Consider the following 21570-nt stretch of genomic DNA (forward strand, 5'->3'; position numbering starts at 1 on the left):
ATGGATTAGCTTGACACATATTCTGCAATGTTCACTTCTGGCTGCCTGGCTGGCGTATGGCATTTTCCATGTCTCAGCGTTTATCTTGACAATAAAGACTCCGCGTAGAATTGCTGGATCTAACAATATATATCTTTGTAATTTTTTAAATATATTGAGAAATGCCTTCTGTCATTTTGTGCTAATTTCACACACCCACCTATTATTACATATAAAGAGTGTGTGATGCCTAGTCTCATCGTCCACGAAGTTTATCAAACTTGTGTGACCTCTGCCAGTCTCACAGATGAAAAGTGGTGTTTGTATAATTGTCAGGATGGTTCTCATGGTGAGTCTTGGGCAATTTAGTTTATGTTTCCTGCCATTGCTAATATACCTGAAAATAGGCCTTTTCAAAGTTGTTCCTCTGCCCCTTTTGGTTTGTACTGTTTAACATTTTGTTTGAGAGGATAACATTAATTCAAAATGTTTCGTATTTTTGAAGGTTTTGTCACATCTTCCTCATTCTTGAACCCAGCATCCGCATCGTTGAAATTCGGTGTCCCGTCGTCCTCATCTGCGCCTTCGCAGACTTTAAAAAGTGTTGGAGAGGTTCAACTCGGAGGTCAGGGAGGCTGGGAAGTAGATCTGTCATCACATTTTGCGTGTTTGAGCCTTATGAGTGAAGACTTTAATTCTCCTAAAGGAACAGGAGATCTTAAACTTGGAGTTTCATCTGATTCTAAACGTAAAGAAGTTAAAAAGGACAATAAGAATGATAATATTCAGTTTGGACTTTCTTCTGCTTTAAGCCATCCAGCTCCCTTCGAGCCACTTCAGTCAGGGGTGTCTCATTTGGGGCAGCGAGAAAAGAAGAAGGAAGGACCCAAAGCTTCATCTGTAGGCGTTAGCTTTGGTACGGGAGTTATTAACCCCACCCCTGCTGCTACCTGCTCCGTAGTGAGCTCCGAGCACAAGGGCAGCTTCAACGTTGGAACCACAGAAACCAATGTTGCCTCAGTGGCTCCTTTCACATGTGAGACGTCAGAAGCAAAAAAAGAAGAAAGACTTGTCACCAAAAAACAGGTCACTTTAGGCAATATGGACCCTGCCCCTGTGCCATCGGCCTCATCGTCTGTTTGTGGAATAACAGGAAAGAAACATCGAGACCCTGTCACTCCTACTTCTCGAAAGTTTCAGAAGAAGACTGACAAAGAAGAACCAAAGAGTCAACCAGTGACTTCCCTTGTGAATTCTAAGCAAAGGAAACGTGGGAGTTCTTCCAATTCGACCCGGAGTTTCAATGTGGAAAAACCATCAGAGCAGAAGTCTGACGAGCCAACAGAGGCCATTTTTGCTGTCGGATCTCAAACATCTGCTACAGCTGGTAAGTATTAAAGAGTCCAGCTGCGTTGTCCCATGACACTTTCTATGTGATATACTCGCTTTCACTTGTGTCTTTCAATCTGAGGTGTGTCTCGTATACACAGCACACGTACGGTATTTCCAGAGAAGTGTTCATGAAGAGGTAGACTAATTGCCTTACGCAATATTAATGGTGATACCTGTACCTGTATGCTATCTCCCAGAGCGACTGCCTTGAAGGTCATTTACTGAAACATCAATGAAAAAGCCATCTTAAGCAGCGAGAAAAATTGAGTTAGGTTTGAGTTTCTCCTGTTTCTCTGTTCAAATATTAGAGTTACTACATATTCACATCTGTAAAAGGCTCTGCTATGTCTTTGTAATATGATTATATAGTTATTTTGTTCAGACATATGGTGACATGGACCCTAACCAAACATGATATGAGTATCCTGGGACGCATATGTGTAGTTTTATGTTTACATTGACAAGCTCTTGAGTTTGTAGCCTAGACCCATATCATATCAGGAGTTCTGAGCCCTGTTTTTATGACCTTGGACATCTCCATGAGAATGACATTTCAGAATCTTCATTCTGAATTATCTTTCTCTTCCCACCTGAAAACTTTCCTACACTAAAATAATAATAATAATAACAATAACAATAACAATAATAATAATAGTAATAAAGAAGCTCTGATGGATGCACGAAAGGGAAATTAATTCTGAGCTGAAGGGAGAAAAAACTTTGAGTCAGGCAATAAATTGTGAGACACAATTAACGGTAGCTCATATATGTATTAATGAAGCTTGAAATCATCCTGTGAAAGATGAGTCATCGTTTTCAGTAGAGAAGTGATACGATCAAATTGTAATTTGATAAATCACTTGGTAGCTTTATGGGGGCCACATTTGGAGGCGACAAAATTTGGAGACCAGGGCACAGTTTAGGAAGTCGTGTGGATAATACAGGCAAAGATAATGGTGATGTGCGCGAAGGAAATCACATAAGGGTGAGGGTGTAGAATAAGGTGCAGTGGAAGACATGTTGATTCAAGCTGCTGACATTGACGTTCAGATACACGTGAGGCCTTTGGCTATACTGATAATGGACTTTCTGGGCTAGATGTACGAACTTGGGAGTTTTATCCAACAGTTTTCACATACGTCACTGGAATAAAAGGGAAAGAAAGTGAGTGAACAGAGTGAAATGAGAAGACAGCTTAAAACTGAGGTCTGCAAACTTCAGGAAATGGCAGCAATAAAACTTCGGAGCAGTTCATTTTTTAAAAGAAAAACCACACAGGAAAATCATGGCAGTGGTTGCTTCTTGGAAGGATGGATTTAAGGGACCAAGACCAGAAGTCTCAATGAGAAGGCTCTTATTCAAGAAATAAGGGGAGTTTGAATTAGAATATCAGCAGATGGCTAGTCAGGAAACAGAATGAAGAAGGTTCGAGAAATATGTCAGGGAAGACGAGCCATCTAGGCGAGCGAATCAGGTGGATGGTGGGCAGACCATGAGGATGAAGCTCAGAAGTGTGGATTGCAGGTACAAGTCAGGAAACTGTTTTTTTGTTGATTACAACCATCCGAGTGTATGAGAGATCGTGAGATGGGTAGTGAACCAAAGATGGAAGCTCAGGGAGCAATTTTATTCGCAGTAACACGGCACACTCTGATCACTGGGAGATGCGACATCAACTGGAGACCGTTTAGAGAATCAGGGGTTCCACAATGAAAGGCTCCACTCTCTGGGTTTTTTCAATTAAAGTTTATTGTGGTGACAACTGTTAGTAAAGTTACATAGATTTCAGGTGTACAATTCTGTAATACATCATCTATATATCGCGTTGTGTGATCACCACCCAGAGTCAGTTCTCTTTCCATCACCATATATTTGTCCCCTTTACCCTCATCTACCACCCCGCTCCCACCTTACCCTCTGGTAACCACTCAACTATTGTCTGTCACTCTGAGTTTTTGTTTCTTCATTTGTTCCTCTTGTTCTTTCGTTGTTTTCAGTTGTATGTACCACATATCAGTGAAATCATATGGTTGTGTACTTTTTCTGTTGACTGATTTCGCTTAGCATTATAATCTCAAGATCCATCCACATTGCTGCAAATCGTACTATTTCATCTTTTCTTATGACAGAATATTATTCCATTGTGTATATACGCCACAACTTCTTTATGCATTCATCTATCAAGGACACTTTAGTTTTTCAAATATCTTGGCCGATGAACTGTGGAGCACATATGTCTTTATGGATAAAAGTTTTCTGACTGGTTTTTTTTTTGTTTTTTGGTATATACCCAGGCGAGGGATTGCTGGGTCCACTCTTAGCACTGTATTTTTGCATACATGTGCTTTGTTGAGCCGTCGTTCCTGTACAGTCACCTCTCCGCACATACTTGCTGGTTCTGCCTAAAGATTTACATCTCACCCTTGTGGATCCTCCTCCTGTTCTTAGTCCTTTCCTTCTTCTTTGTCCTCTTGTTTTAGATCATTTATCACTTTCCATGCGGGTGATGGTGCCACTGTGCATTTGGTTTACTTTAGAAGTTAAGCGACACTTTATTCATCTTTATGTCCCTAGAGCCTATTTACATTTTGGTGCCTAATAAATGTCCATTTAATGGCAGACTAATACAGAAATGCCACGGAAACAGTAGGTGGTTTCAAGTTGAACTGCAAAGTGGACAATAGAAGACTTGAGTGAAAAAAATTGATCATTTCAAAGACAGAGACCTGTGCTTTGAAATCTTGATTTTAATATGGCCGGTGGCTATGTAGTTTCTGTGTTTGGATACTGCCTACAATTTCTGCCTTGTGTTTTTAATGTTATACAGTTTGAAGGACTTTAACAAAGATTTTAAAGGAAAATTTAGTCTTTGTGGCTCTGATTTGTGAGCATGATGCTTTTTGTTATTTTTTTTCCCCAAATCCGTGGCTTTTATTCTGATTTGGGGTTAAGAGGGTGCTTATCATCAAGCAAGTTGATGTGAGTTGCTCATTAATAAGATTCAAAGAACTCTAGGATGGCTATAGTGTTTTTGACAATGTAATATTTATATTCTGGCATTCGCTCTATCCGAACCAGAATCATGAATACAAATTGAACATTTACACTTACTGGTGTCGCTAAGATATTGATATAATGTAAACAAGAATTTTCCTGTGTTTCCCCCCTGTTTTTTAGGCTGTGCAACACCGACCTCAAATTCAAGTAACAGCACTGTCCCTGTGTCTCAAACCTCTGGAGACCTCCAACAATTGAATGAGTTCAAGAAACCTGAGGGAAGCTCGGACTGTGCAGTTTGCCTAGTACAGAATACAACAGATGCCATGAAATGTGCAGCCTGTGAAAGTTTAAAGCCAGGCACCAATTCTGCGTGTGAAGGTAGGAGTTGGTATACAGTCTCCTTACTTGCCATTTTTTTAGTGACATGTTTGCAGAAAGCTTTAGGTTTAAAATTGGAAATTCCTGTAAATTGAAAATTCTCTATTGATAATTCATGTAAAATGAGGCAATGTCCTGGACTTTTAGTTCATCTTTACCTCTGAAATGGTGTGAAATTGCCTTATTTGGTGGTCAGCAGTGAGGTATCTTTATTGCAGCTGGGTAAAGAAATATTGTGTCTTCTGTTACTGAGTCTGAGAGAGTTTTAGGTTTTGATTTTAACTGTTATCCACCTTTGGTTTCTAGATGAATTTCCTGCCTTTTATGGAGGAATTTATACCCCTAGACCTTATTGTAAGCAATATAGACTTAAGCTTTAATTCCCCAGAGTATGTCCCAGAATAATAATTTTCTTACTATTTTGTTATGGTACGCTATCTGGAGGCTAGAATATTCAAGTCTTTATATTCCTGACTGAATTATTTCATATTTCATATGAGACACACTCCAGTCCAAATTTTGACACAATGACACAAGCTTTCAGAAGATCGCTGCTTCTTGGTCCCCTGTAGTTCCTGCTGTAGCTGGACCTCCTGGTTCTCTTCCCACGTTCTCTACCTGTAGTACAGTAATCGCCATACACTTACAGGTGTCCCTTTGAGGCAGAGGTGATAACTAGTTATTGTATTTGGCACCCGTATTTTTAGCTTTCTTTGTAACATCACCTAAGGTATTTTAGAGGCCAGGTGGATAGTCATTCGCTCCTGAGAATCTGATGCCATTTTTCAATTAGGTTTCTTAGGGTAGGAAAGTAGGGTGTGTAATCTTTAAAGGGGGAATTCTGAAGATGAGGCCTTGCAGAGCTTGGCTGTCGTTTGTCTTTATACACAGGTTAGCAGACCTCAGGATGAATATCGTGGACCCTTTAATGATTCCTGTTTTGAGGCACTCAGTCAAGTGCTTCATTTCTAGTTCAGTCCCCTGCAGAAAAGCATTAAGAAACCACGACTTTGGACTTGTCAGTAGAGTATTCTCTTTCGTTTTAGTATGGCTTCCACTCCTGTACTGCTTTTGGTTCTTTGACTAAAAACGGGTTTCAGTTTGTTAAATGCTTTGGTAGACATTCCTTCACAAGACTTAAAAATCAAATTACGACAGGAATCACAGTAAAAAGACTATCTCTTTGGCACATTTTCTCTTCTTCCTCCCCTATCAAACATGGTGACAGCTATGATGAGTTCCGTACAACTCTTTCAAAGTTTCTCTGTGGACATCATGAGCAAAGGTACTCTTACTCTGTGTATTGTTATTTCCCTCTACCTTGTTTGTGAAGGTTGTGTACCTTATTGCCTTTGTGCCGCTTGATTTTACAATGGATTAGCTTGACACATATTCTGCAATGTTCACTTCTGGCTGCCTGGCTGGCGTATGGCATTTTCCATGTCTCAGCGTTTATCTTGACAATAAAGACTCCGCGTAGAATTGCTGGATCTAACAATATATATCTTTGTAATTTTTTAAATATATTGAGAAATGCCTTCTGTCATTTTGTGCTAATTTCACACACCCACCTATTATTACATATAAAGAGTGTGTGATGCCTAGTCTCATCGTCCACGAAGTTTATCAAACTTGTGTGACCTCTGCCAGTCTCACAGATGAAAAGTGGTGTTTGTATAATTGTCAGGATGGTTCTCATGGTGAGTCTTGGGCAATTTAGTTTATGTTTCCTGCCATTGCTAATATACCTGAAAATAGGCCTTTTCAAAGTTGTTCCTCTGCCCCTTTTGGTTTGTACTGTTTAACATTTTGTTTGAGAGGATAACATTAATTCAAAATGTTTCGTATTTTTGAAGGTTTTGTCACATCTTCCTCATTCTTGAACCCAGCATCCGCATCGTTGAAATTCGGTGTCCCGTCGTCCTCATCTGCGCCTTCGCAGACTTTAAAAAGTGTTGGAGAGGTTCAACTCGGAGGTCAGGGAGGCTGGGAAGTAGATCTGTCATCACATTTTGCGTGTTTGAGCCTTATGAGTGAAGACTTTAATTCTCCTAAAGGAACAGGAGATCTTAAACTTGGAGTTTCATCTGATTCTAAACGTAAAGAAGTTAAAAAGGACAATAAGAATGATAATATTCAGTTTGGACTTTCTTCTGCTTTAAGCCATCCAGCTCCCTTCGAGCCACTTCAGTCAGGGGTGTCTCATTTGGGGCAGCGAGAAAAGAAGAAGGAAGGACCCAAAGCTTCATCTGTAGGCGTTAGCTTTGGTACGGGAGTTATTAACCCCACCCCTGCTGCTACCTGCTCCGTAGTGAGCTCCGAGCACAAGGGCAGCTTCAACGTTGGAACCACAGAAACCAATGTTGCCTCAGTGGCTCCTTTCACATGTGAGACGTCAGAAGCAAAAAAAGAAGAAAGACTTGTCACCAAAAAACAGGTCACTTTAGGCAATATGGACCCTGCCCCTGTGCCATCGGCCTCATCGTCTGTTTGTGGAATAACAGGAAAGAAACATCGAGACCCTGTCACTCCTACTTCTCGAAAGTTTCAGAAGAAGACTGACAAAGAAGAACCAAAGAGTCAACCAGTGACTTCCCTTGTGAATTCTAAGCAAAGGAAACGTGGGAGTTCTTCCAATTCGACCCGGAGTTTCAATGTGGAAAAACCATCAGAGCAGAAGTCTGACGAGCCAACAGAGGCCATTTTTGCTGTCGGATCTCAAACATCTGCTACAGCTGGTAAGTATTAAAGAGTCCAGCTGCGTTGTCCCATGACACTTTCTATGTGATATACTCGCTTTCACTTGTGTCTTTCAATCTGAGGTGTGTCTCGTATACACAGCACACGTACGGTATTTCCAGAGAAGTGTTCATGAAGAGGTAGACTAATTGCCTTACGCAATATTAATGGTGATACCTGTACCTGTATGCTATCTCCCAGAGCGACTGCCTTGAAGGTCATTTACTGAAACATCAATGAAAAAGCCATCTTAAGCAGCGAGAAAAATTGAGTTAGGTTTGAGTTTCTCCTGTTTCTCTGTTCAAATATTAGAGTTACTACATATTCACATCTGTAAAAGGCTCTGCTATGTCTTTGTAATATGATTATATAGTTATTTTGTTCAGACATATGGTGACATGGACCCTAACCAAACATGATATGAGTATCCTGGGACGCATATGTGTAGTTTTATGTTTACATTGACAAGCTCTTGAGTTTGTAGCCTAGACCCATATCATATCAGGAGTTCTGAGCCCTGTTTTTATGACCTTGGACATCTCCATGAGAATGACATTTCAGAATCTTCATTCTGAATTATCTTTCTCTTCCCACCTGAAAACTTTCCTACACTAAAATAATAATAATAATAACAATAACAATAACAATAATAATAATAGTAATAAAGAAGCTCTGATGGATGCACGAAAGGGAAATTAATTCTGAGCTGAAGGGAGAAAAAACTTTGAGTCAGGCAATAAATTGTGAGACACAATTAACGGTAGCTCATATATGTATTAATGAAGCTTGAAATCATCCTGTGAAAGATGAGTCATCGTTTTCAGTAGAGAAGTGATACGATCAAATTGTAATTTGATAAATCACTTGGTAGCTTTATGGGGGCCACATTTGGAGGCGACAAAATTTGGAGACCAGGGCACAGTTTAGGAAGTCGTGTGGATAATACAGGCAAAGATAATGGTGATGTGCGCGAAGGAAATCACATAAGGGTGAGGGTGTAGAATAAGGTGCAGTGGAAGACATGTTGATTCAAGCTGCTGACATTGACGTTCAGATACACGTGAGGCCTTTGGCTATACTGATAATGGACTTTCTGGGCTAGATGTACGAACTTGGGAGTTTTATCCAACAGTTTTCACATACGTCACTGGAATAAAAGGGAAAGAAAGTGAGTGAACAGAGTGAAATGAGAAGACAGCTTAAAACTGAGGTCTGCAAACTTCAGGAAATGGCAGCAATAAAACTTCGGAGCAGTTCATTTTTTAAAAGAAAAACCACACAGGAAAATCATGGCAGTGGTTGCTTCTTGGAAGGATGGATTTAAGGGACCAAGACCAGAAGTCTCAATGAGAAGGCTCTTATTCAAGAAATAAGGGGAGTTTGAATTAGAATATCAGCAGATGGCTAGTCAGGAAACAGAATGAAGAAGGTTCGAGAAATATGTCAGGGAAGACGAGCCATCTAGGCGAGCGAATCAGGTGGATGGTGGGCAGACCATGAGGATGAAGCTCAGAAGTGTGGATTGCAGGTACAAGTCAGGAAACTGTTTTTTTGTTGATTACAACCATCCGAGTGTATGAGAGATCGTGAGATGGGTAGTGAACCAAAGATGGAAGCTCAGGGAGCAATTTTATTCGCAGTAACACGGCACACTCTGATCACTGGGAGATGCGACATCAACTGGAGACCGTTTAGAGAATCAGGGGTTCCACAATGAAAGGCTCCACTCTCTGGGTTTTTTCAATTAAAGTTTATTGTGGTGACAACTGTTAGTAAAGTTACATAGATTTCAGGTGTACAATTCTGTAATACATCATCTATATATCGCGTTGTGTGATCACCACCCAGAGTCAGTTCTCTTTCCATCACCATATATTTGTCCCCTTTACCCTCATCTACCACCCCGCTCCCACCTTACCCTCTGGTAACCACTCAACTATTGTCTGTCACTCTGAGTTTTTGTTTCTTCATTTGTTCCTCTTGTTCTTTCGTTGTTTTCAGTTGTATGTACCACATATCAGTGAAATCATATGGTTGTGTACTTTTTCTGTTGACTGATTTCGCTTAGCATTATAATCTCAAGATCCATCCACATTGCTGCAAATCGTACTATTTCATCTTTTCTTATGACAGAATATTATTCCATTGTGTATATACGCCACAACTTCTTTATGCATTCATCTATCAAGGACACTTTAGTTTTTCAAATATCTTGGCCGATGAATTGTGGAGCACATATGTCTTTATGGATAAAAGTTTTCTGACTGGTTTTTTTTTTGTTTTTTGGTATATACCCAGGCGAGGGATTGCTGGGTCCACTCTTAGCACTGTATTTTTGCATACATGTGCTTTGTTGAGCCGTCGTTCCTGTACAGTCACCTCTCCGCACATACTTGCTGGTTCTGCCTAAAGATTTACATCTCACCCTTGTGGATCCTCCTCCTGTTCTTAGTCCTTTCCTTCTTCTTTGTCCTCTTGTTTTAGATCATTTATCACTTTCCATGCGGGTGATGGTGCCACTGTGCATTTGGTTTACTTTAGAAGTTAAGCGACACTTTATTCATCTTTATGTCCCTAGAGCCTATTTACATTTTGGTGCCTAATAAATGTCCGTTTAATGGCTAGACTAATACAGAAATGCCACGGAAACAGTAGGTGGTTTCAAGTTGAACTGCAAAGTGGACAATAGAAGACTTGAGTGAAAAAAATTGATCATTTCAAAGACAGAGACCTGTGCTTTGAAATCTTGATTTTAATATGGCCGGTGGCTATGTAGTTTCTGTGTTTGGATACTGCCTACAATTTCTGCCTTGTGTTTTTAATGTTATACAGTTTGAAGGACTTTAACAAAGATTTTAAAGGAAAATTTAGTCTTTGTGGCTCTGATTTGTGAGCATGATGCTTTTTGTTATTTTTTTTCCCCAAATCCGTGGCTTTTATTCTGATTTGGGGTTAAGAGGGTGCTTATCATCAAGCAAGTTGATGTGAGTTGCTCATTAATAAGATTCAAAGAACTCTAGGATGGCTATAGTGTTTTTGACAATGTAATATTTATATTCTGGCATTCGCTCTATCCGAACCAGAATCATGAATACAAATTGAACATTTACACTTACTGGTGTCGCTAAGATATTGATATAATGTAAACAAGAATTTTCCTGTGTTTCCCCCCTGTTTTTTAGGCTGTGCAACACCGACCTCAAATTCAAGTAACAGCACTGTCCCTGTGTCTCAAACCTCTGGAGACCTCCAACAATTGAATGAGTTCAAGAAACCTGAGGGAAGCTCGGACTGTGCAGTTTGCCTAGTACAGAATACAACAGATGCCATGAAATGTGCAGCCTGTGAAAGTTTAAAGCCAGGCACCAATTCTGCGTGTGAAGGTAGGAGTTGGTATACAGTCTCCTTACTTGCCATTTTTTTAGTGACATGTTTGCAGAAAGCTTTAGGTTTAAAATTGGAAATTCCTGTAAATTGAAAATTCTCTATTGATAATTCATGTAAAATGAGGCAATGTCCTGGACTTTTAGTTCATCTTTACCTCTGAAATGGTGTGAAATTGCCTTATTTGGTGGTCAGCAGTGAGGTATCTTTATTGCAGCTGGGTAAAGAAATATTGTGTCTTCTGTTACTGAGTCTGAGAGAGTTTTAGGTTTTGATTTTAACTGTTATCCACCTTTGGTTTCTAGATGAATTTCCTGCCTTTTATGGAGGAATTTATACCCCTAGACCTTATTGTAAGCAATATAGACTTAAGCTTTAATTCCCCAGAGTATGTCCCAGAATAATAATTTTCTTACTATTTTGTTATGGTACGCTATCTGGAGGCTAGAATATTCAAGTCTTTATATTCCTGACTGAATTATTTCATATTTCATATGAGACACACTCCAGTCCAAATTTTGACACAATGACACAAGCTTTCAGAAGATCGCTGCTTCTTGGTCCCCTGTAGTTCCTGCTGTAGCTGGACCTCCTGGTTCTCTTCCCACGTTCTCTACCTGTAGTACAGTAATCGCCATACACTTACAGGTGTCCCTTTGAGGCAGAGGTGATAACTAGTTATTGTATTTGGCACCCGTATTTTTAGCTTTCTTTGTAACATCACCTAAGGTATTTTAGAGGCCAGGTGGATAGTCATTCGCTCCTGAGAATCTGATGCCATTTTTCAATTAGGTTTCTTAGGGTAGGAAAGTAGGGTGTGTAATCTTTAAAGGGGGAATTCTGAAGATGAGGCCTTGCAGAGCTTGGCTGTCGTTTGTCTTTATACACAGGTTAGCAGACCTCAGGATGAATATCGTGGACCCTTTAATGATTCCTGTTTTGAGGCACTCAGTCAAGTGCTTCATTTCTAGTTCAGTCCCCTGCAGAAAAGCATTAAGAAACCACGACTTTGGACTTGTCAGTAGAGTATTCTCTTTCGTTTTAGTATGGCTTCCACTCCTGTACTGCTTTTGGTTCTTTGACTAAAAACGGGTTTCAGTTTGTTAAATGCTTTGGTAGACATTCCTTCACAAGACTTAAAAATCAAATTACGACAGGAATCACAGTAAAAAGACTATCTCTTTGGCACATTTTCTCTTCTTCCTCCCCTATCAAACATGGTGACAGCTATGATGAGTTCCGTACAACTCTTTCAAAGTTTCTCTGTGGACATCATGAGCAAAGGTACTCTTACTCTGTGTATTGTTATTTCCCTCTACCTTGTTTGTGAAGGTTGTGTACCTTATTGCCTTTGTGCCGCTTGATTTTACAATGGATTAGCTTGACACATATTCTGCAATGTTCACTTCTGGCTGCCTGGCTGGCGTATGGCATTTTCCATGTCTCAGCGTTTATCTTGACAATAAAGACTCCGCGTAGAATTGCTGGATCTAACAATATATATCTTTGTAATTTTTTAAATATATTGAGAAATGCCTTCTGTCATTTTGTGCTAATTTCACACACCCACCTATTATTACATATAAAGAGTGTGTGATGCCTAGTCTCATCGTCCACGAAGTTTATCAAACTTGTGTGACCTCTGCCAGTCTCACAGATGAAAAGTGGTGTTTGTATAATTGTCAGGATGGTTCTCATGGTGAGTCTTGGGCAATTTAGTTTATGTTTCCTGCCATTGCTAATATACCTGAAAATAGGCCTTTTCAAAGTTGTTCCTCTGCCCCTTTTGGTTTGTACTGTTTAACATTTTGTTTGAGAGGATAACATTAATTCAAAATGTTTCGTATTTTTGAAGGTTTTGTCACATCTTCCTCATTCTTGAACCCAGCATCCGCATCGTTGAAATTCGGTGTCCCGTCGTCCTCATCTGCGCCTTCGCAGACTTTAAAAAGTGTTGGAGAGGTTCAACTCGGAGGTCAGGGAGGCTGGGAAGTAGATCTGTCATCACATTTTGCGTGTTTGAGCCTTATGAGTGAAGACTTTAATTCTCCTAAAGGAACAGGAGATCTTAAACTTGGAGTTTCATCTGATTCTAAACGTAAAGAAGTTAAAAAGGACAATAAGAATGATAATATTCAGTTTGGACTTTCTTCTGCTTTAAGCCATCCAGCTCCCTTCGAGCCACTTCAGTCAGGGGTGTCTCATTTGGGGCAGCGAGAAAAGAAGAAGGAAGGACCCAAAGCTTCATCTGTAGGCGTTAGCTTTGGTACGGGAGTTATTAACCCCACCCCTGCTGCTACCTGCTCCGTAGTGAGCTCCGAGCACAAGGGCAGCTTCAACGTTGGAACCACAGAAACCAATGTTGCCTCAGTGGCTCCTTTCACATGTGAGACGTCAGAAGCAAAAAAAGAAGAAAGACTTGTCACCAAAAAACAGGTCACTTTAGGCAATATGGACCCTGCCCCTGTGCCATCGGCCTCATCGTCTGTTTGTGGAATAACAGGAAAGAAACATCGAGACCCTGTCACTCCTACTTCTCGAAAGTTTCAGAAGAAGACTGACAAAGAAGAACCAAAGAGTCAACCAGTGACTTCCCTTGTGAATTCTAAGCAAAGGAAACGTGGGAGTTCTTCCAATTCGACCCGGAGTTTCAATGTGGAAAAACCATCAGAGCAGAAGTCTGACGAGCCAACAGAGGCCATTTTTGCTGTCGGATCTCAAACATCTGCTACAGCTGGTAAGTATTAAAGAGTCCAGCTGCGTTGTCCCATGACACTTTCTATGTGATATACTCGCTTTCACTTGTGTCTTTCAATCTGAGGTGTGTCTCGTATACACAGCACACGTACGGTATTTCCAGAGAAGTGTTCATGAAGAGGTAGACTAATTGCCTTACGCAATATTAATGGTGATACCTGTACCTGTATGCTATCTCCCAGAGCGACTGCCTTGAAGGTCATTTACTGAAACATCAATGAAAAAGCCATCTTAAGCAGCGAGAAAAATTGAGTTAGGTTTGAGTTTCTCCTGTTTCTCTGTTCAAATATTAGAGTTACTACATATTCACATCTGTAAAAGGCTCTGCTATGTCTTTGTAATATGATTATATAGTTATTTTGTTCAGACATATGGTGACATGGACCCTAACCAAACATGATATGAGTATCCTGGGACGCATATGTGTAGTTTTATGTTTACATTGACAAGCTCTTGAGTTTGTAGCCTAGACCCATATCATATCAGGAGTTCTGAGCCCTGTTTTTATGACCTTGGACATCTCCATGAGAATGACATTTCAGAATCTTCATTCTGAATTATCTTTCTCTTCCCACCTGAAAACTTTCCTACACTAAAATAATAATAATAATAATAATAACAATAACAATAATAATAATAGTAATAAAGAAGCTCTGATGGATGCACGAAAGGGAAATTAATTCTGAGCTGAAGGGAGAAAAAACTTTGAGTCAGGCAATAAATTGTGAGACACAATTAACGGTAGCTCATATATGTATTAATGAAGCTTGAAATCATCCTGTGAAAGATGAGTCATCGTTTTCAGTAGAGAAGTGATACGATCAAATTGTAATTTGATAAATCACTTGGTAGCTTTATGGGGGCCACATTTGGAGGCGACAAAATTTGGAGACCAGGGCACAGTTTAGGAAGTCGTGTGGATAATACAGGCAAAGATAATGGTGATGTGCGCGAAGGAAATCACATAAGGGTGAGGGTGTAGAATAAGGTGCAGTGGAAGACATGTTGATTCAAGCTGCTGACATTGACGTTCAGATACACGTGAGGCCTTTGGCTATACTGATAATGGACTTTCTGGGCTAGATGTACGAACTTGGGAGTTTTATCCAACAGTTTTCACATACGTCACTGGAATAAAAGGGAAAGAAAGTGAGTGAACAGAGTGAAATGAGAAGACAGCTTAAAACTGAGGTCTGCAAACTTCAGGAAATGGCAGCAATAAAACTTCGGAGCAGTTCATTTTTTAAAAGAAAAACCACACAGGAAAATCATGGCAGTGGTTGCTTCTTGGAAGGATGGATTTAAGGGACCAAGACCAGAAGTCTCAATGAGAAGGCTCTTATTCAAGAAATAAGGGGAGTTTGAATTAGAATATCAGCAGATGGCTAGTCAGGAAACAGAATGAAGAAGGTTCGAGAAATATGTCAGGGAAGACGAGCCATCTAGGCGAGCGAATCAGGTGGATGGTGGGCAGACCATGAGGATGAAGCTCAGAAGTGTGGATTGCAGGTACAAGTCAGGAAACTGTTTTTTTGTTGATTACAACCATCCGAGTGTATGAGAGATCGTGAGATGGGTAGTGAACCAAAGATGGAAGCTCAGGGAGCAATTTTATTCGCAGTAACACGGCACACTCTGATCACTGGGAGATGCGACATCAACTGGAGACCGTTTAGAGAATCAGGGGTTCCACAATGAAAGGCTCCACTCTCTGGGTTTTTTCAATTAAAGTTTATTGTGGTGACAACTGTTAGTAAAGTTACATAGATTTCAGGTGTACAATTCTGTAATACATCATCTATATATCGCGTTGTGTGATCACCACCCAGAGTCAGTTCTCTTTCCATCACCATATATTTGTCCCCTTTACCCTCATCTACCACCCCGCTCCCACCTTACCCTCTGGTAACCACTCAACTATTGTCTGTCACTCTGAGTTTTTGTTTCTTCATTTGTTCCTCTTGTTCTTTCGTTGTTTTCAGTTGTATGTACCACATATCAGTGAAATCATATGGTTGTGTACTTTTTCTGTTGACTGATTTCGCTTAGCATTATAATCTCAAGATCCATCCACATTGCTGCAAATCGTACTATTTCATCTTTTCTTATGACAGAATATTATTCCATTGTGTATATACGCCACAACTTCTTTATGCATTCATCTATCAAGGACACTTTAGTTTTTCAAATATCTTGGCCGATGAACTGTGGAGCACATATGTCTTTATGGATAAAAGTTTTCTGACTGGTTTTTTTTTGTTTTTTGGTATATACCCAGGCGAGGGATTGCTGGGTCCACTCTTAGCACTGTATTTTTGCATACATGTGCTTTGTTGAGCCGTCGTTCCTGTACAGTCACCTCTCCGCACATACTTGCTGGTTCTGCCTAAAGATTTACATCTCACCCTTGTGGATCCTCCTCCTGTTCTTAGTCCTTTCCTTCTTCTTTGTCCTCTTGTTTTAGATCATTTATCACTTTCCATGCGGGTGATGGTGCCACTGTGCATTTGGTTTACTTTAGAAGTTAAGCGACACTTTATTCATCTTTATGTCCCTAGAGCCTATTTACATTTTGGTGCCTAATAAATGTCCATTTAATGGCAGACTAATACAGAAATGCCACGGAAACAGTAGGTGGTTTCAAGTTGAACTGCAAAGTGGACAATAGAAGACTTGAGTGAAAAAAATTGATCATTTCAAAGACAGAGACCTGTGCTTTGAAATCTTGATTTTAATATGGCCGGTGGCTATGTAGTTTCTGTGTTTGGATACTGCCTACAATTTCTGCCTTGTGTTTTTAATGTTATACAGTTTGAAGGACTTTAACAAAGATTTTAAAGGAAAATTTAGTCTTTGTGGCTCTGATTTGTGAGCATGATGCTTTTTGTTATTTTTTTTCCCCAAATCCGTGGCTTTTATTCTGATTTGGGGTTAAGAGGGTGCTTATCATCAAGCAAGTTGATGTGAGTTGCTCATTAATAAGATTCAAAGAACTCTAGGATGGCTATAGTGTTTTTGACAATGTAATATTTATATTCTGGCATTCGCTCTATCCGAACCAGAATCATGAATACAAATTGAACATTTACACTTACTGGTGTCGCTAAGATATTGATATAATGTAAACAAGAATTTTCCTGTGTTTCCCCCCTGTTTTTTAGGCTGTGCAACACCGACCTCAAATTCAAGTAACAGCACTGTCCCTGTGTCTCAAACCTCTGGAGACCTCCAACAATTGAATGAGTTCAAGAAACCTGAGGGAAGCTCGGACTGTGCAGTTTGCCTAGTACAGAATACAACAGATGCCATGAAATGTGCAGCCTGTGAAAGTTTAAAGCCAGGCACCAATTCTGCGTGTGAAGGTAGGAGTTGGTATACAGTCTCCTTACTTGCCATTTTTTTAGTGACATGTTTGCAGAAAGCTTTAGGTTTAAAATTGGAAATTCCTGTAAATTGAAAATTCTCTATTGATAATTCATGTAAAATGAGGCAATGTCCTGGACTTTTAGTTCATCTTTACCTCTGAAATGGTGTGAAATTGCCTTATTTGGTGGTCAGCAGTGAGGTATCTTTATTGCAGCTGGGTAAAGAAATATTGTGTCTTCTGTTACTGAGTCTGAGAGAGTTTTAGGTTTTGATTTTAACTGTTATCCACCTTTGGTTTCTAGATGAATTTCCTGCCTTTTATGGAGGAATTTATACCCCTAGACCTTATTGTAAGCAATATAGACTTAAGCTTTAATTCCCCAGAGTATGTCCCAGAATAATAATTTTCTTACTATTTTGTTATGGTACGCTATCTGGAGGCTAGAATATTCAAGTCTTTATATTCCTGACTGAATTATTTCATATTTCATATGAGACACACTCCAGTCCAAATTTTGACACAATGACACAAGCTTTCAGAAGATCGCTGCTTCTTGGTCCCCTGTAGTTCCTGCTGTAGCTGGACCTCCTGGTTCTCTTCCCACGTTCTCTACCTGTAGTACAGTAATCGCCATACACTTACAGGTGTCCCTTTGAGGCAGAGGTGATAACTAGTTATTGTATTTGGCACCCGTATTTTTAGCTTTCTTTGTAACATCACCTAAGGTATTTTAGAGGCCAGGTGGATAGTCATTCGCTCCTGAGAATCTGATGCCATTTTTCAATTAGGTTTCTTAGGGTAGGAAAGTAGGGTGTGTAATCTTTAAAGGGGGAATTCTGAAGATGAGGCCTTGCAGAGCTTGGCTGTCGTTTGTCTTTATACACAGGTTAGCAGACCTCAGGATGAATATCGTGGACCCTTTAATGATTCCTGTTTTGAGGCACTCAGTCAAGTGCTTCATTTCTAGTTCAGTCCCCTGCAGAAAAGCATTAAGAAACCACGACTTTGGACTTGTCAGTAGAGTATTCTCTTTCGTTTTAGTATGGCTTCCACTCCTGTACTGCTTTTGGTTCTTTGACTAAAAACGGGTTTCAGTTTGTTAAATGCTTTGGTAGACATTCCTTCACAAGACTTAAAAATCAAATTACGACAGGAATCACAGTAAAAAGACTATCTCTTTGGCACATTTTCTCTTCTTCCTCCCCTATCAAACATGGTGACAGCTATGATGAGTTCCGTACAACTCTTTCAAAGTTTCTCTGTGGACATCATGAGCAAAGGTACTCTTACTCTGTGTATTGTTATTTCCCTCTACCTTGTTTGTGAAGGTTGTGTACCTTATTGCCTTTGTGCCGCTTGATTTTACAATGGATTAGCTTGACACATATTCTGCAATGTTCACTTCTGGCTGCCTGGCTGGCGTATGGCATTTTCCATGTCTCAGCGTTTATCTTGACAATAAAGACTCCGCGTAGAATTGCTGGATCTAACAATATATATCTTTGTAATTTTTTAAATATATTGAGAAATGCCTTCTGTCATTTTGTGCTAATTTCACACACCCACCTATTATTACATATAAAGAGTGTGTGATGCCTAGTCTCATCGTCCACGAAGTTTATCAAACTTGTGTGACCTCTGCCAGTCTCACAGATGAAAAGTGGTGTTTGTATAATTGTCAGGATGGTTCTCATGGTGAGTCTTGGGCAATTTAGTTTATGTTTCCTGCCATTGCTAATATACCTGAAAATAGGCCTTTTCAAAGTTGTTCCTCTGCCCCTTTTGGTTTGTACTGTTTAACATTTTGTTTGAGAGGATAACATTAATTCAAAATGTTTCGTATTTTTGAAGGTTTTGTCACATCTTCCTCATTCTTGAACCCAGCATCCGCATCGTTGAAATTCGGTGTCCCGTCGTCCTCATCTGCGCCTTCGCAGACTTTAAAAAGTGTTGGAGAGGTTCAACTCGGAGGTCAGGGAGGCTGGGAAGTAGATCTGTCATCACATTTTGCGTGTTTGAGCCTTACGAGTGAAGACTTTAATTCTCCTAAAGGAACAGGAGATCTTAAACTTGGAGTTTCATCTGATTCTAAACGTAAAGAAGTTAAAAAGGACAATAAGAATGATAATATTCAGTTTGGACTTTCTTCTGCTTTAAGCCATCCAGCTCCCTTCGAGCCACTTCAGTCAGGGGTGTCTCATTTGGGGCAGCGAGAAAAGAAGAAGGAAGGACCCAAAGCTTCATCTGTAGGCGTTAGCTTTGGTACGGGAGTTATTAACCCCACCCCTGCTGCTACCTGCTCCGTAGTGAGCTCCGAGCACAAGGGCAGCTTCAACGTTGGAACCACAGAAACCAATGTTGCCTCAGTGGCTCCTTTCACATGTGAGACGTCAGAAGCAAAAAAAGAAGAAAGACTTGTCACCAAAAAACAGGTCACTTTAGGCAATATGGACCCTGCCCCTGTGCCATCGGCCTCATCGTCTGTTTGTGGAATAACAGGAAAGAAACATCGAGACCCTGTCACTCCTACTTCTCGAAAGTTTCAGAAGAAGACTGACAAAGAAGAACCAAAGAGTCAACCAGTGACTTCCCTTGTGAATTCTAAGCAAAGGAAACGTGGGAGTTCTTCCAATTCGACCCGGAGTTTCAATGTGGAAAAACCATCAGAGCAGAAGTCTGACGAGCCAACAGAGGCCATTTTTGCTGTCGGATCTCAAACATCTGCTACAGCTGGTAAGTATTAAAGAGTCCAGCTGCGTTGTCCCATGACACTTTCTATGTGATATACTCGCTTTCACTTGTGTCTTTCAATCTGAGGTGTGTCTCGTATACACAGCACACGTACGGTATTTCCAGAGAAGTGTTCATGAAGAGGTAGACTAATTGCCTTACGCAATATTAATGGTGATACCTGTACCTGTATGCTATCTCCCAGAGCGACTGCCTTGAAGGTCATTTACTGAAACATCAATGAAAAAGCCATCTTAAGCAGCGAGAAAAATTGAGTTAGGTTTGAGTTTCTCCTGTTTCTCTGTTCAAATATTAGAGTTACTACATATTCACATCTGTAAAAGGCTCTGCTATGTCTTTGTAATATGATTATATAGTTATTTTGTTCAGACATATGGTGACATGGACCCTAACCAAACATGATATGAGTATCCTGGGACGCATATGTGTAGTTTTATGTTTACATTGACAAGCTCTTGAGTTTGTAGCCTAGACCCATATCATATCAGGAGTTCTGAGCCCTGTTTTTATGACCTTGGACATCTCCATGAGAATGACATTTCAGAATCTTCATTCTGAATTATCTTTCTCTTCCCACCTGAAAACTTTCCTACACTAAAATAATAATAATAATAATAATAACAATAACAACAATAATAATAGTAATAAAGAAGCTCTGATGGATGCACGAAAGGGAAATTAATTCTGAGCTGAAGGGAGAAAACAACTTTGAGTCAGGCAATAAATTGTGAGACACAAGGAACGGTAGCTCATACATGTATTAATGAAGCTTGAAATCATCCTGTGAAAGATGAGTCATCGTTTTCAGTAGAGAAGTGATACGATCAAATTGTAATTTGATAAATCACTTGGTAGCTTTATGGGGGCCACATTTGGAGGCGACAAAATTTGGAGACCAGGGCACAGTTTAGGAAGTCATGTGGATAATACAGGCAAAGATAATGGTGATGTGCGCGAAGGAAATCACATAAGGGTGAGGGTGTAGAATAAGGTGCAGTGGAAGACATGTTGATTCAAGCTGCTGACATTGACGTTCAGATACATGTGAGGCCTTTGGCTATACTGATAATGGACTTTCTGGGCTAGAGGTACAGATTTGTGAGTCATTATCCAACAGTTTTCTAATATGTCATGGCAATAATAATGATGGAAAATGAGTGAGCAGAGTGAACAAAAAAGACCTCTTAACACTGAGGTCTGTTCCATTAAGGGAGTGGCAGCAATAAAACTTTGTAGCAGTTAATTTATTTTATAGGACTAACCGCACAGCAAAGTGATGACACTGGTTGCTTCTTGGGAGGATGGATTTAAGGAACCAAAACCAGAGGTCTCCATAAGAAGGCTCTTATTCAAGAAATAAGGGGAGCTTGAACTAGAATAGTAGCAGATGGCTAGTCAGGTATAGAGAATGAAGACGGCTTGATAAATATGTCAGGGAAGACGAACCATCTAGCCGAGCTAATCAGGTGGATGGGGAAGAGACCATGGGGATGAAGCTCAGAGTGTGGATTGTAGGTAGAAGTCAGGAAACTGTTTTTTTGGTATTTAAAACCATCCAAGTGGATGAGAGCTTGTGAGATGGGTAGTGAACCAAAGATGGAAACTCAGGCAGCAGTTTTATTGGCAATAAAATGGTGAGCTCAGGTCACTGGGAGAAGCGACTTCAACTGGAGACCATTTAGAGAATTGGGGGTTCCAGAATGAAAGGCTCCACTCTTAGCACTTTATTTCTGCATACACGTGCTTTGCTGAGCCATGTTTCCTATGCTACCTCCTCTCCACACATACTTGCTAGTTCTGCTTAACAATTTAAATCTCACCTG

Source organism: Rhinolophus sinicus, chromosome 14 (genome assembly GCF_057876585.1).
Source record: "Rhinolophus sinicus isolate RSI-liver-muscle chromosome 14, RSI-T2T, whole genome shotgun sequence".
In the NCBI taxonomy this organism is placed as follows: domain Eukaryota; kingdom Metazoa; phylum Chordata; class Mammalia; order Chiroptera; family Rhinolophidae; genus Rhinolophus; species Rhinolophus sinicus.